This window comes from Pseudopipra pipra, chromosome 8 (assembly GCF_036250125.1).
Source record: "Pseudopipra pipra isolate bDixPip1 chromosome 8, bDixPip1.hap1, whole genome shotgun sequence".
Classification (NCBI taxonomy): Eukaryota; Metazoa; Chordata; class Aves; order Passeriformes; family Pipridae; genus Pseudopipra; species Pseudopipra pipra.
The window spans coordinates 36,625,237-36,641,603 of record NC_087556.1 but is presented as its reverse complement, the minus strand read 5'-3'; positions in this window follow the sequence as shown (position 1 = coordinate 36,641,603).

The following is a 16,367-nucleotide window of genomic DNA, read 5'->3' as shown; positions in this document are numbered from 1 at the left end:
AAGAATCACTGAGACGTGAAGCTCATACATCAACCATTTTCTGACAATCCTCAGACTTATTGTCTCCTAAAATGTCATTATGGCTATTATTTATGAAGCTAATTCATTTATTAATATATATTTAACTCTGACTTGTCATGCACCTTAGCAGGCATTCTGTGCACTGCATATTTTTGAATAGATGAAAGAGTTTTGCATGCTTTAATGATTACTGTAAGCTGCTATAGATTTATAGAATGCAGCTTTATTATCTACTTGCATTAATACCTTTTTGTAACTTTTTTTTTCCTTAAGGCCATCAAATATAAATGGCAAATGACACATCCAAAAGATTGTATAAAAAAAGAGATTTTCTCAGAGTTTCTTGAATTTTAGAGCAGAATGAGGTAGCTAACTGTCAAGGCCTGATTCATTTTTAAGAGTCTATAATAATTATTTTGATTTTTTTGTGTATTTTGCTAAAAATATAGGATGAAATCTATAAATTCAGATGTTTACTATACTTTTCTCTTTAAGGACAAATGAGCATTTTGATTATACCAACAGAGGGAGTACAGTTTGGAGAGGGGGAAATGTAGCAGTTGGCAAATAGATGTCTCCTGCTATAGTATACATAGAATATGGATAATTGCCCCCACATAGAACAGTCCTTAGGAAATGAACAGCACAAAGAGTATGGATTATGAGATTGCCTATGGTTCCTGGATTTTTTTCATCTCGATTCACTTATCTTTAGGGCATATTAAAAGACATAGGGATCACAGTAACCCTTCCCTAACATCTACAGAGTGCCAGGAAATTAAATATTGCAATCTCCTCTAAGACACATATTTTGGGTAATTCTAAATTTTATTGTGCACACAGAATACAAATTAAACTTGTAATTATAATCACAGATTGACTAATTTAAATGCATCATTATTTTGACTGTATGGTCAGTTTGACTATTTGCATGATCTCCATTTGGGGCCACTGGCCAGTAGTCTAAGAACTGATTTGGAAGTTCCAAGCTCAGCTTGTGATGTTGATATCCCCCATAGATTTGATGGGTCAGTTGGTCTTGCTCCCTCAGTGCTCGTTCCCATCTGTAGGATGGGGATAAAAAGTTTACCTTGTTTCCTGATGGCATAAAGGACTAACCTACTGGGGTAGAAGAATATCTGGTTAGAGTTGTTCTTTTGTATTAAAATCAGGAATTGTCTTATTTTTCCCGTGCTCCTAGCATGTGCTAGGTAGTAAAAGCCATGGGGTTGTGTTACACCATGGAATGGACACTCTGTGAACAAAAAAATGTTTTACTGTATCATCACCTTAAGATCTTGCAAAGCTGTGTTCATTGTGGGCAGAGCTATTTTACCTTCAGCAGAAGAACACAAGATTTTCAGTGTCAAGGCAAGGAGTCTTTGCAAAACAAAGAATTATCAACTCTTTGGGTAGCATGAAGGTCTTCTGAAGCTAATGTTATAATGGAAAATACTATAGATATTCATGTGGGAAAACTTACTTATTACTTTGAATTCTTCAACTTCTTCAGAATGTTAATAAGAACGCAAAATAAATATAGGAGCAAACTTAAGTGACCAAAATAAATACATTTTGAAAAACCAACCCAATCCAGACAGGAGCAAAGAAACTGCTCACGTGGTTCTGAGTATGTGGGGTGAATAAATAAGGCTTTTTTGTGTCCGAAAGTCAGTAAGAAAAATAACTTTCTGTGCTTTGGAAACAGAAGCTTATGTTTTCAAAAGTGTGCTGTCACTTCTGGTACTTGTAATTTCAGGTGCCTGCCTTGAGACATCTTAGAAAGTAAACCCAGACTTGTAAAATACTTTGAAACTGAACCCGGTCAGTTGGTCTAAATCTGGCTTACAGTAACTCAGAATTTTCTAAAATTGAGAAAATACATTGTTGAGCTTTTGGAGCTTAAATATTTTTGCCACTTGAAAAACTACCAGTGTAAATATTGGTTGGTCTTCTGTATTTTTAAAGAAAAATGGTGCTTGCAGTCAGACTATCAGTCTATGCCTTCCTAATTTTTGAACTTGACAGCCAGTTTCAACTAAGAGAAGTAGATTCACAAGCTCCCTAAAGGCTTGTTGAGTACAGCCAGGAAATTACAGAGACTGAAATTAATGCTACTTCTGAATTAGGGGGGAAGACTGACTTCTAGCATATTTTGTGTTAGTTTATAATTAATGAGAGTATTTAAATAATCTGAAAATGACATGTTAAAGAAGAAAATTCACTGAGTTTTTCCTCGTTATAACAGAGCATATTAGAGGATTCCCAGCTGCCGTTTTTCCAAATAAAAAAAAAAAAATTGAAGAAGAGATTGACTGAATTGTTTAAAAAGAGCTTTTATTTTCCTCATCTGACAAGAGATTACAGACTTCTGCAAAGACCCTGTATGGCACATCAAACTCTAGTTCATGCCTTTACTGTTTATGGTAGTGGAGCTACTTTTTTCCTTTCTGAATATCGAAATTACACCTGCTACATAAGATATTCGTTCATCTTTATTCAGTAACCTGTAAAATTCAGAGTGTAGAGAAGGTGCAAATCTGCTTGATAGTTCTGGACAAAATTTTTCAGCTGTGATTTTCTGAGTGGCTCAGCTGTAGAGCCTCAGAATGATGTGCAAAGAAAGTGCCCCATCAGACTGCCTGTGCAGCTCTTGCTGCTGCTCCTGATGACACTAATCCATATTCCACTTCTAAGTTGGCTGCTTCTCAGAGAAACGCTGCTGCTTCAACATCTTTTACTGTTGATCCTGTTTTACATTTTTGGAACAACCTAGGAATTCTCCCATCCTCTTTTATAACCAGGGGAAGTAAACACAATTTATTGTTTCATAAAGCACAAGTCATGAACCATAAAATCATTATGTATTCTAACTGTAATGCCTTGTGCTGTGTTTTAATATACCCTGGGATAGTCCTTGTTGGGCTACCAGGGTACCAGGCTGTAGGGACAGCCTGAGTGACCAGCTTGAGATTCTTCCAATGTGTCAGGTGTCTGTAGCTACAATAATCAACTCCTTTGACTGTAGGCAGCATGTCAGGAATATGCCAGCTGATACCCAGAGCACTGCCTGGAGCTGCTGCCTGATAATCCCTTGAAAGGGGGCACATCCAGAGAGGACCGAGTGTGAGCAGCTTCCAGATGCTGTAGTTGCTGCAACCAGCCTACCTACCTCTACCCCAAAACTGCTTCCTTCTGACTCTGACAGGAAGCTGAACAGGAGCCAGAGTGTGCCCAGGTGGCCAAGAAGGCCAATGGATCCTGGCCTGGCTCAGGAACAGGGTGGCCAACAGGTCCAGGGCAGTGATTCTGCCCCTGGACTCAGCGCTGGTGAGGCCACCCCTGGAGTGCTGGGTCCAGTTCTGGGCCCTCAGCTCAGGAAGGATATGGAGGGGCTGGAGCAGGGGCAGAGGAGAGCAATGAGGCTGGGGAAGGGACTGGAGCACAAGTGCTGTGAGGAGAGGTTGAGGGAGCTGGGGGTGTTCAGCCTGGAGAAGAGGAGGCTCAGGGGAGACCTCCTCACTCTCTGCAACTCCCTGACAGGAGGGGGGAGCCAGGGGGGGGTTGGTCTCTTCTCCCAGACAAGAGGGCTGGGTCTTCAGCTGTGCCAGGGGAGGTTTAGGTTGGATATCAGGAAGAATTTCTTTGCAGAGAGGGTGCTCAGCCATTGGAATGGGCTGCCCAGGGAAGTGGTGGATTCTCCATCCCTGGAGGTGTTTAAGGACAGACTGGATGTGGCATCAGTGCCATGGGCTGGGAACCACAGCGGGGTTGGATCAAGGGTTGGACTTGATGATCTCGGAGGTCCCTTCCAACCCAGCTGATTCTGTGATTCTATGATTCTACACCAAATAGATACTTTGGAAAAATATATTTGAACTCTCTCGTTAAAAAAAGCCCAACAAAACCAAACCAAACCCAGGCTTATTCATGGTGTAGCACCCTTCCTTCTGATGCAGTCACCTAATCAAGCATTATTATCCATGACACAGCTAAAGGGTGCTAACCATGGGAATGCAATAATAGGAGCAGGGTTGTAAACCCCAGGGCTTAATCCCAATCAAATTCCAAGTTCAGTGGTTATATTTGCCCCCTAGACTAATAAGCAGTTCTTCACTTTTGGTTTAAACATTTACACAGTACTGCCAAGTGCTGATGGTTTCAGAACCAGCAGTTGCATATCAACAATGGACATTGACAGGCCATATTGTTAATTATATTTGCAAAGTACATTGGGATGCTTTGGGATAGCAGAGTCAGTGCAAAAGGTAAGGTAATTGGTCTGTGTATATTTGGGGGGATGAAAGAGTCTACTGAACACACATTGTTAAGTGACTGCAATCTTTCCATATCTTAAATGGCCTTTAGATTGGAAACAAACACTTCAGGAGGGATTATTTGTTTTTAAAAAAGGAATTAATGGGGGTAAATCAACGCGCATTTTGGAAAATATTTCTTCTTGCTTCTACATGAGAGTGTCAGGCAGATCATCATAATTTAGCACATTTTAACTATAGTTTTATTGTACCTCATTTTTCAATAGTAATTTTCCAAAAGCTTTGGGTTTGTAATGTTGTTAAAAAATTAGATGTGTGACTTAGAATAAGCAGAATCCTATTCTTTTCTCATTAAGTGTTGTCTTGTCTATTTGCAGTTTAAACAGAGGTTGTTTCCAAGAGAAGGATGTAATTTAAAGGATGGAGACATCATCTGTATCATTCCTTATCTCTTAACAGCCCATCATTTGTGTTGTAAGTACCCAGTATATTTTCTTCATCCTTTTTTTTCCTTGCTCAAAACTGCACAGCATTGCTCTGTTTCTTTTTTTTGCTGGGGAAATAAATGTTTTGATAAGGGCCCAATTACATCAGTGCTGAGTACTCTAAACTCTAAATTTAGTGTTCCCACTCCAAATTCTCAGTACATTTAGTTTCACATATCTCAAAGTGTCAGGAAGCTCCAGTCACATATTTTCTATGAAAATAGTGAACTGTGTGTAAACAGCAGAAGTCTGTCTGATGTGGATTTCTGAGTGGATTTTTTTTAAGGTTTGCAGGGCTAGATACCAGTGAGGTTGATTTTTCTAGTCTGCCTGTTTTGGTGTAGGAATCAAAACCAGGCTGGTTTGTATCAGGCCCTTGATGCATCTCAGAAATACTAAAGCTGGCTGGCCTGCCCATTTAGGTTCCCAAACTGAATCCAATGGTGTTAATCAAGAATCCCAAAGAATGGATGCCTCTTTGGAGTTGCAGGCGACACTTGGCAAATTAAACCTGGTTTTCTAAGAGTGCTTTGAATTCCTTCATTAACTGGCTGCTGCATTTTGCAGATGGTTGGATCAGCAGCCAGATCTCTGCAGCTGTGTGGAGTGGGCAGACAGGTGGGTAATTTTTGCATTTGTGAGTTCACCATCAGCAAGAAATAGATTTTAACAGCAATGGGAAAGGGAGGACTTGAGTACAGAGTTAATCTTGCTGTTCACACTTCTTCTACACATCCAGTGACAAATTCTGTTTTGTATTGAAGAGCTTGATTGCCTCTCCTTCAATACCTCCATGCCTTCAATTTGCCAGCTTCTTAACAGTAAAGAACTCTTAAAATATTTAGTGTTTATGAGAGTGTAGATAATACAGTGTGCACTGAAAGTAATTGAAACATTTGGTACCTGAGTCATGAAGTGAAAAGAGACAGTGAGCTCCTATATCACTTACCTACATTTTGTTGGGTAGTGACAGGTTAATGTATAAAGGTGAAACAATTGGACTTTCTTCAAAACACAAATGGGGTTTTACAGAAAATTTTACTTCTTTTTTTAAATTGACTTTCCATTCGTTATGTTTTTGCAGTTTGACAACCTGAGGAGGAAAACAAGTCCAAAGCACAGATTGCTGGGGTCTGAAATTTTCCAGTCTCTTGTATAACAACAGGGTAAGTGACAAAGAAGTAAGATCTGGGTATACAGCAGAACTCTCAGTAAGTGTGCACTTAAAACTGTTTGTGTCCCTGCATGCTCTGCAAGGGAGAAATTCTTTCTTTGAGGTAGTGTCGTAGTGCACTTGACTTTGTGTTTTAAAAGACAAAATTCAAAAGCAAAATTAATTTTGGAAAAGGATTTGAGTGCCTGAGGATTAGTTACAACATTTTCCTGCGGTGTTCACTTCCCAAGAATGGCATGCCTAATAAATATGATACTTTGTAGGGCTGGCAGACAATTACAGATGTTTAGTTTGTGATGGACCAAAAAGTTGATCAGTTTTAGAAACTCCTCTTAAAATAGAAAAATGTTTTGATTTTACAGCACTGGTCTTCATAATGATGTTTTTTTAATTGAGTGCTCTATAGATATTTGGTATTTAAAACGGGAAAAATATAAGCAAAAAAGAATGGTAGAGGAAAAACCAACTATCTGTGTGAAAGCCCAAGAACTGGAATAAAAAAAATTATCCACAGCAGTCACTTTTGGAAGCCATATATACTATATTTTATCTTCCTGAAAGTTACAAATATACTTGAGATTGAAATTTTAAAAAATATGCTAGGACAGAGATGGATTAGGGAGAAATGATACATTTATTAGTCATCTTTACTGAATAATCCACTCCCCTTTCCCATTTGCTTGGTTTCCACTAATTGACATAGGAAATGTTTGGAGATGGTTGATAAACTCAATCTGCCCCATGCATTATTATTGCAGGACTGTGCTGTTTGCTGGACTAATCTCAATAATATGTATGTATGTATTTTCTTAAACTTCCAGAGTCATGTTTCCAAGCTTTTGAAGCCCAGATCCTATAGGATTATCTAAATCTGACATTTATCTGGGTAAAAGCTAACACATAAAGCGTCATAGCTAATCACAGGTTTTTTATACTTTCACTTGGAAAAGAAAGAGCCCTGGAAGTGACACACTAACAAATAATACATAATCTGTCCACGTGAAGTAATCTTTGCTGCTTTGTTACCTCTTCCACATGCACCACTCACAAATACAGCTTGTTAGCTCTGCAGTTGAGAATCACGATGTTTATTGTGACATGCACAGTAAGTAAATCAGCACTGAAAACTGGGATTGGGAGAAATCACCTGCTATTTTTTTTTTTTTAGTCACGTGATTTTAAAGTACGAAAATGTGGCAGAACTCTTTGCTTAGTCACACACAGTATGGAAAGAAAAAATGTAATCATGAGATTACATGAGAGATCAAAACACCAAAAGTCTTATTTTACACACTTCCATAAAATCTACAATCTGGAAGGAGCTTAAGGAGTTCATCTAGTCCATCTTCTCTGACCCAAAGGAAGCTTTAGTCTGTCATCTTCATCTTACTCCTCACTGTTCTGAACATCAAAAGCTTTCCTTAAATACTTAACTGATGTCATTTAGAGTGACAATTGACCCCATTCTCCCCTCCATCCAAATTTGAACCATAAAGCATTCTCAAACTTTCTTGTTCCCAAGACAAAACTCAAAAACAAGTGTATTAGGGAATATGTTTTCTTCTTATACTTACTATAGAAGTAAGTATAAGTCATGAAATGTCCCATGCAAATTTTGACTGAAAAAACCCCCAACCATAAACAGAGATGATAAATAGCAAGGCCTATTTCTTCCCTTATTTCTGTGCAAGATACATGAGACTATAGAATAATAAATAGAACATTGTGTCAGACACAATTCAGTATGTATTCCAGTCAGATATTCTTCAAGTGTGGCAGGACAATCTAAAAGAGTGTTAAAATAACCTTTACCTTGCTTGTGCCTAGAGAAGCCCAACTACATGTGCTATTGGTGTATAGCTATCATAAAAATAAATTAGCCAGTCTGCATTTTCAGGTTAATCTTCAATTTCATAATTGAATCAGTAATTACTATAAGTTAATATAATTAGGTGCTAACACTTAATTGAGAATTATTTATTCAGGAATCTTCACTATTGTAACATTTTTTATAGCTCCAAATCATTCTGAGTAATGTACTGCATTAAATAAGCTTAACCAGAAACGGAATGGACATTACCTGGAATCTTGCAGTTTAGTTGAGCTATTTTTTATCACTAAGGTTTTTACTGAAACAAGAGAAGAAACAGGGTTTTGTCAGTCTTTCTAGTTCTGCCCATAGCTGAAGTGCCACCTGAGCATTTTTAAAAGATTAAGTCAAATTGTATTGGAGAGACTCCTGCTGTCTCCAGTGGTTGTTGATGAAGGCCCCAAGAGAAGACTTTACCTCTAAGTGTCTCTCAGAATAAGTGACCTGCAAACCCTGATCAGTACTGGTGATGGAATGTGTGCTTTTACACCTACCCTCATATCCAAACAGGAATTCATAATGGGGTTGTTTCACAAAAAAATGGAACTTTATATCCCAGAACAGAGGTGCTATGGCTGATAAACCTGAATACACAATGGTGCAGTTCAAAAATCATCTCAAGGATCAGTGAGGGTTTTTTCTGCGCCGAATGGTTTGAACAAGTTGCATTTCTTCTTTGTGCTTGAATTTGCTTGAGTTTGTCTCGTCCTTCCCTTCTCCTGCTGCAGCAGTTGGCTCATTCCTGTGCTGACCAAAGCCTAAATCAAAGTGTATCCTCTGTGAGGTCTGTGAAGGGAGGTTGGGTTTGAGTGTGAGCACAAGTCTGGAGATACCATGACAATGCATGGAGAGAATATGTCCAGCTCTTTTAGATAATCCACAATATGCAAAAGTAAAGGAAGCACGGAATAATCAGCTTTTGACCTCAGTCCTACTGTAGATCAGGTCAATTGGTAGAAGGAAATATGAGAATTTAGAAGGCAACTTGTGTGTTACATCCAAGTTTTGCATTGCTTATTCTACGTATTTCAGACCAGGGTGTGTCTTGGTGAGCAGTTCACAGTTGTTTCACTTGCTGGTTCAGCAGAGAAAAAAATGAATTTTTCAAACTGATGTGAGGGTGTTAAGATGACTCCCAGGGAAGTCAGCATTAGTTGTGCTGTTAGATGTCTGTTTCCACTTTATAAAGCAACAATGAAGTGCAGTAGGTTCAACAGAACTTCAGAATTACTTTGATAAATTTGTCAGAGGAAAGAAATATTAAAATCTGTGTACTGTCTGTTTGCCTTTTTTCTTGAAATATAAATTAATTATGACTATATAAAAACCTTTTACCATAGCTAATTAATCAGAATCTCCTAATAAACTATGTGTCGACAGCACTGTATGTCTAATTATCTTTTTCACTTCAGAATTGTGCAGTTGAATAATGAAGAAAACATTACCTGATGAATTCTTTTATTTTATGATGATATCTCTAGAGACAGAAAAGACAGAGCGGCTTAAATGCCATCTTAAATTACATCTTGGCCTTGGCAAGCTTTCAGCTGGTTTTGATTTGCATGGAAACCATTTTTGTAAGACTCATATTCTCTGAAAAACAGAACTTAAAGCTATAACTAGAATAAATTATCTCTAGCTATTTAGGGCTCTATTAAATCTAGATGCTAGGCACCCTTTTCACATGCAGAATGCAATGGAACAGCTTTTAATACCCTGTCAACCTGTTCTGTGAGAAGTCGATTGGGCAGGGAAGGTTTGATTTGGCTGGTTTTATTAAAATATCTTTCCTCTCCTTGCACCATCATGAACCACTCAGCCTAATTTAAACCAGGCAAATTCACCAATCTGTCTTGCATGTCTATAGAAACAGCTTTTATTTTTTAAAGTGATGACATCCACACATAACTGTTGGCATGCAAGCTCAAGACACAGTTATTCATACACTGCTGATAGGGAATTGTTCTTTATATGTGCTATACCAATATAGGGAGCACGTTCATGGATTAACTGCATCCATGCCTCCCTCTTTTGATTGCATCACCCCCTCCATAGCAGCTGATTTATCCCCAGGACACAGGGGAAGGGTCAGAGCAAATCCCGTTAGACTCTTGTTAGTCAACCTTTTAAGTTTGTTCTGCTTTTATGATTTGGGATGTGTTCACCTGCAGTACCACTGTGGAATGAAAGTATCATCACACCACACAGGCATCCATAACAATGCCTGTTATTACAGTAAAAATGTTATCTGATCTAGTCTTATTAATTATTTAGATCAGAGCTTAATTTGATCTAGTGGCTGAATTCAGTGCTCATTTACTGTGGTGCAGACCAGCTAAAACCAAGGAAGCTTCTCTGGATGTGTGCTGATGAGAAAAGGAAGAAAGGAAAAGTTATAAATATCTTAAAAGCAAATGCTTATAATATTTGCACGAAATACTTAAAAAAAACCAACTTAAAAAGACATTTGCTCTCTACTTTGTCTGCTGTGCTTCCTGGAAATATTGATCTAGATCATATTGTCAACTGTGCTTTAAAAGTAGGAATGTCTTGTCTAAGCATAGGGTTTCCATCTGCCACACCTCTTCTCTGCAGATCCTTACAAAGTTATTGGGAAAAGTTTCAATACTACAAATTGATTTTTTTCTTGCAGTGCATAGAGCAAAAATAACCCTGAGACAACACTAATTCTGGCTCTCAAATACTGACACTCAAGGTTATGTTCCTATGTGAAAAGACTATAGCAACCTAATAGAGAGAACCATATAACTCTTACACTTCCTAATAAGCAATCTGAAAATATGTACCTTAAGTTCAGATTTAGAGCATGTTAAAGAGTCAGCCAGTCTGACCTCCATGGTTAATGAATTCCATGAGGAGCGAGCAAACACTAAAAATGCCCTGTAGCTCAATGTCTTCAGCCAAAAAGAACTAATCCAATTGACTGAGACCAAAGAAAACGACTGGGGATGTATGGTTCCAGAATGTCTCTGAGGTATTCAAACCCAAGTCAATTTAAGGACTTGTAAGTTAATAACTAGGACTTTACACATAATCCTGTACTTTACAGGTAGCCAGAGAAGGTTTTTCACAACCAGGGTAATGTGATTTTCATGCATGGTGTCAGTCAAAATTTCAGCAGCCGAGTTCCAGAGTAGCTGAAGTTTTTCCTCAGTGTGACAGTGAGGGTGACAAAATGCTGACATGGAACTGCCTCAGCGAGTTCTAGAGTGGGCACAGGCAGCAAACCTGCGTCAGCAGGGGCACAGACCAGGGTTTGCTTCTCTGTGTTTTAAAAAAGGAGGAAATAAACCTGTCAGTAACTAACGGAACACGAATACTAGAATATGTGACAGCCTCAATTATTGCCTGCTGTTTTATCATAAAATCTCACCAATCAAATAAATTAAACCAGTACCTTCTGGACCTTGAACCTATAAAAGTTGGGGTTCTGTGTTAGAACAAACTAGTCACATTTTTCAGTATGTATGTGTTAGCTGTAGCAGAGATGTATTGAGGGACAGGGTGAGAGATGGTTTTCTGACAGAAAAAAATGTCTGTGATGAAGGGTTTCTTTTTCCTTTTCATGTTCAAAAAAAGTTAAACTGTTATTTCCAGACACTTGATTCCTGCTTTAGAGTTGACTGAGTGAAGGATCCCGTTTTCATCTTCAGTGGTTGTTGTTGTAATGATGAGCTGTTTGTACCTTAACAGATGATAAATAGATACATAGACATTTAAGCAGAGAGCCACCTGAGTTCATCTTTATACTTGCCTTGGCAGATGAAACTTGCTTTTCAATAGCTATCCTCAGATATATTGCTGAAAGTTAAGATACGAGAATCAATCATTAGGGATGAAAGCACTGGGTATTTATCGGAGAAAGGGTTATTAAAAGAAGATCAGCAATGGTTTTACCAAGAATAAATCCTGTCAGACAGAATATGACCGAGTTCTTTGAAGGAATGACAAAAGAAATAAATGATGGGAACGTGGTGGACATAATTTATGTAGACTTCAGTCAGGGGTGTAGCCAGCAATTTGAAGTTTGTCCCCATCGTGGCTGATCCCGTGCCCCCTGCCTGCAGGATCCCCATAATCTCGCCCAGCAGACAGGCCATGGCATGTGATCACTAATGCAGCAGCCACACAGAGATGGAGATTGGTATCAGGGCTGGGCTTTCAGAGCCCAGAAAGAAACGCTGGCCCCAGGAAAAAACAGATTGTGTTTTGCACATGCTGCTGAAAATGACGGGTTTAGAAAATGTTTTAGGGGAGACAAAATCAGAAACACAGATATCAGCATTATAAAGGCAGAATGGCCTCGGTCAATTAGGAATATATTTCTATTGGACATTTCGTAGTATTTTCTTCTGACATCTTTCCTCTACTTTTTACATACTAAAAATCAAATATTGGATTGGGAAATGTATCATTTTTTTCTGAATCTTTAAGAGTTTAGGAACTCTCCCCCTCTAGTTCCTGTTCCAAAACCAGGTCCACAATACAGTTCCCTGTTTCCAAAGGTCTCTCCCACTATGATTACATCATCTTGTGCCAAATGCAGGGGTTTTCACCATCCTTTGCGAGTACTGCTAATCCAATGAGTCAGAAAATCTTCTGACAGTTTTTTTTCTGCCCCCCCCAAAAACTGGGTGGCAATTCCACAGGATTTCAACCACCACCCCTGTGCTATTTTCTAAAGCAAGGCCAGTTCTCATGTCACATCCATAGATGGTAAACTATATGGTGGTTACTTCCTTGTAACCTTTTCTGATTGCACCTGAAAAGAGTCTACTCTTCTTCAACTTATCTCATATAATCTATGATGTATTACTGGATGTTATTACCTTCAATAATGTCATGCACCTAACTCATATTATTTCTATTCTCCTGCATGTAATTAACTAGACATCATTCTACCATATTTACTTACATCTTAAAATTAGGCTGTGTCTTACATTTTTTCCCAATTCCTCTGGCTAACTTAGTCTTTTAATTACTATTTCTTCATAATAATAATGTTTCACTTAAGCTTGAAATAAATCTATGGCTTTGAAGAGCCACACGTACAATTTGAATTAGCTTTCAAATCTGAACTTTGCAGAATCATCCCAGAACTACACTGGGATATTGAGTCCTGAAAATTGGCATCTGTATTTCAATTTATAGTTCACCTTAAATTCTGAATAACATATATTTACTAGGTACTTATTGTTTCTTTACAAAATTATCTGTAACTGAAGCAAAGGAGAACAGATTTGTTTGAAGCTGGATATAGATCTTTAAAGCGTGAGCCATGTACTTTTCCCAGATCTTTACCACTCATCTTACACTACTGAGAGTCTACCACATGGAATATCATGGAATGTAAGTACAGAGTACACTGGGTTGTTTTGGTAACACACAGTTTGCAGAAGATCTGGTAATTCTGCCCTCAGATGCCCAAACACATGTACTTTTGGCCACAATAGAGATGTATTCTTGGGGGTTTTGGAACATAATTTGAACCTAACATGAGAATTACTTTACTCACGAGACCTTGTTCCATCCCCTAACCTTCCTTTGCTTTTGGCTTTTGTCTAGAACTTCAATTTTTGCAAAAAGTTACTTTCACCCCCCCAGTACTTTGAGATATGAGATACTGGAACAACATAAGGAAAGTCTGTCATAAAAATCATTGCTTTTTCTTTTTGTAGCATCATATCTGTTTGTTTCTTCCCGTTGCTACTAATGCTCACCACTAGACAGGCAGGGAGATTTGTTCAAGTAAGCATGTAATCACGTCCTCTAAGAAGTGGTGAACCAGATTAGCACGAGGCATGCACATGTCTGACAGATCATTACTGGCTCTATCCTGGCTTGCAGGAGTCAGACCAGTCTCTTCTCTTCCCTGTGCTATGTGGGTTCAAACACCAGCTGAATTTGTGTCTTGCTGTGTGCACTTCCCAGAAGGGCAGTGCAGTGATACCTGGTGGTCTCACCACCTGAGTTCAAGCATTGACACGTCCTGAATGTTTACACTGAATGGCAGCAGCTGGGATTTTGTTGTAAGTTCATCCTTCTACCAGTGCTATCCTTCAGGGTGTCATTATCAAAGTAGAGCATACTTCTCAACCTCAAACAGTGTGAGTCTTGTGGAAAAAAAAAATCAAACAGCAAGATATTTGAAATTCTCATTGAATTAATGGGCCTCTTTGATTTTTTGCCCAGGAGAATACAAAAATCAAAAAATTTTTAAGCCAAAAAAATCTGGCGTCTCCTGGGTAAAATGTGAGAGTTGAGAAGTATGACATAAGCATTAGTAGCCTTTGTGCCTCTTGATAGCTCTGCTGAATCTCCCAAGACTCTAAAAGTTGATTTGTCAGCTTAACATTAGCTTCAGCCTCAGCTGCAGCAGTAGCTGTTGTTTCACCTTTATCAGCAGAAATGGTACAGCTACTGGAGGGACTGATGTGGTAAATCTTTTTGTGACACCATTTTGTTTTTGCCACTATCTCTAATTGGTTTGCTCGTGCACTCTGCATCCCTAGCTAGATAGGCTGAAAGCTTCATCACACTTTAATTAGAAAAGAGCTATTTTAAAGTTACAGAGTTGACTAATTTTATTCATCAAGTCTCTAAGGGTCACATTTTCAAACTGGACCACTGAAAATGCCATTGGTGATATTTTGCAGAGGCTGAATTCACAATACTCCGTTATAAGCATCATAATTTGACACATTCACAAAAATGAATGTAGGTTTGCAGCTACAAGCAAAACACCGCGGGTTTTGTGCTTAAAAAATTAACTGAGAGTGGTTAATATTTGCTCCAATCTTTTGTTGTGCTCCCTGTTCACAGCTTCCATCCATTTGACCATGTCTGGATGCCCAGGATTGAGTGGTCAGGTATAAAGTCACTCTTTAGCACGACTCCCTCTGTCTTCTTTTTCTTCTATTTCCAAGTCACATTGACTGAAATTAACACCTCAGTTTGCAAAAACAGGCAGAGCAGATATCTAAACACACTGTAGAAGGGTGGCCACATGAGGATCATGAAGATTTCTAGGGCATCCTAAGGCTGTATCAAATGACAACCAGTGAAGCTGATGGTACTGAACCTTCTGGACATCCACATCCTCCTGTCTGAGCCAGGGGGTGGGAAGGAAAGAGAGACAACGGTCAGGGTGATACCTGAGATGAACTGCGCACTTTGTGCAGGGTAATCTTGCAATGTCCTTGCAGAGTTTTGTGGACTATGGGACAGTCACTGTTATCTCTCACCTGCAAATCCCTTCCTGGCTGCATTGTAGTCAGAAACGTTTCTTACTACAGCAGAATCCAGTTGTTCATGGCTTTCTCAATATTATAGCTTCAGACATTCCCCAGAACAGCCTTTATGTGAGAAGCAATTTTCAGTTCAGTCAAGCATATTGGCATTTTTATGGTTCTGATTCCTGATTTAGGGCTCTTTGATGCAGACTGTTCATTCTATATTTAGCTTATTTTTTTCTGCCAAATAAAATCCATTTCTGTTACACAATCTAGTACCATTGCAGTCTGGGAGGGATCTCTGGCTTGGTGTTCCAGATAGGTGTTAGGGCACAAACATCACAAATAAATGACAGACCTTGCTTAAGCAGATATGTTGAATGTTTTCTTCTAGCAATAATAGCCACATTGCATGTTTCTTCTATCAGGAACTATAATAAATATAGACAGTGTATAACCCAGTTCTGAAGATAAAGCTGGTCAGTCATGTATTCCCAGGGCTGGTATGAGGTGGTGGTAGTAGGAAACCACTGCTGACATGTTGGAAGCAGTGAGAGTTCTGTGATCCACCTGCAACAAGGGGAGGCAGTTCTTTACTAGCCCTTTTGTTTTTGTATAGAACTGCAACATTAAATTGCCCTTTGATTTTTAAAGCCTTCAATTTGTTTGTTTCTCTAGTACAAAGAAACTTCTTAAGCGAGAGTTAACATAATCTCTTTTTCATATTATGGCTTTAGATGTTACCTGTCACAGTATCTTTCTCCATGTATAAAGATAGAGAGTGGAGCAAGAAATCCATCCTCACTTGATAATCATCAGAGAGGGATTCACCTTGATTAAATGCAGTTATGCTACATCACATTGCCCATATCTCCCTGTGAGGCTTAGTGTTAACAGGATATGGAACTTCACGATGTATTCAAGCAATTTGGATGACATTTAAGGCTTTTTTTGTTTTTTTTAGTTTTTGTAAGGGTTTGTCTACTTTTTCTCTATGAACCCCTAATTTCTGACTCTGTTTTTTCCCTCCATTTTTAACTTGTCCTCGCTCTTCCCAAACATGCAGCCTGGGAGAGAATATTTTGAAGTACAGTTCAAGGTCCATCTTTACCATGTCCTGTTATGCTAAAATGTTTGTTATATGCACACAAAAACATCTGCAGCTTATAGCAAGGCAGAGTTTTGCTCCCCTTGGCATTCTGCATTTCCAGCAGCCATTCTGATGGTGCATGCTGCAACATGAGGAGACAGTGAAATTTTGTGATATTTTGATTGTATTTCATCTTT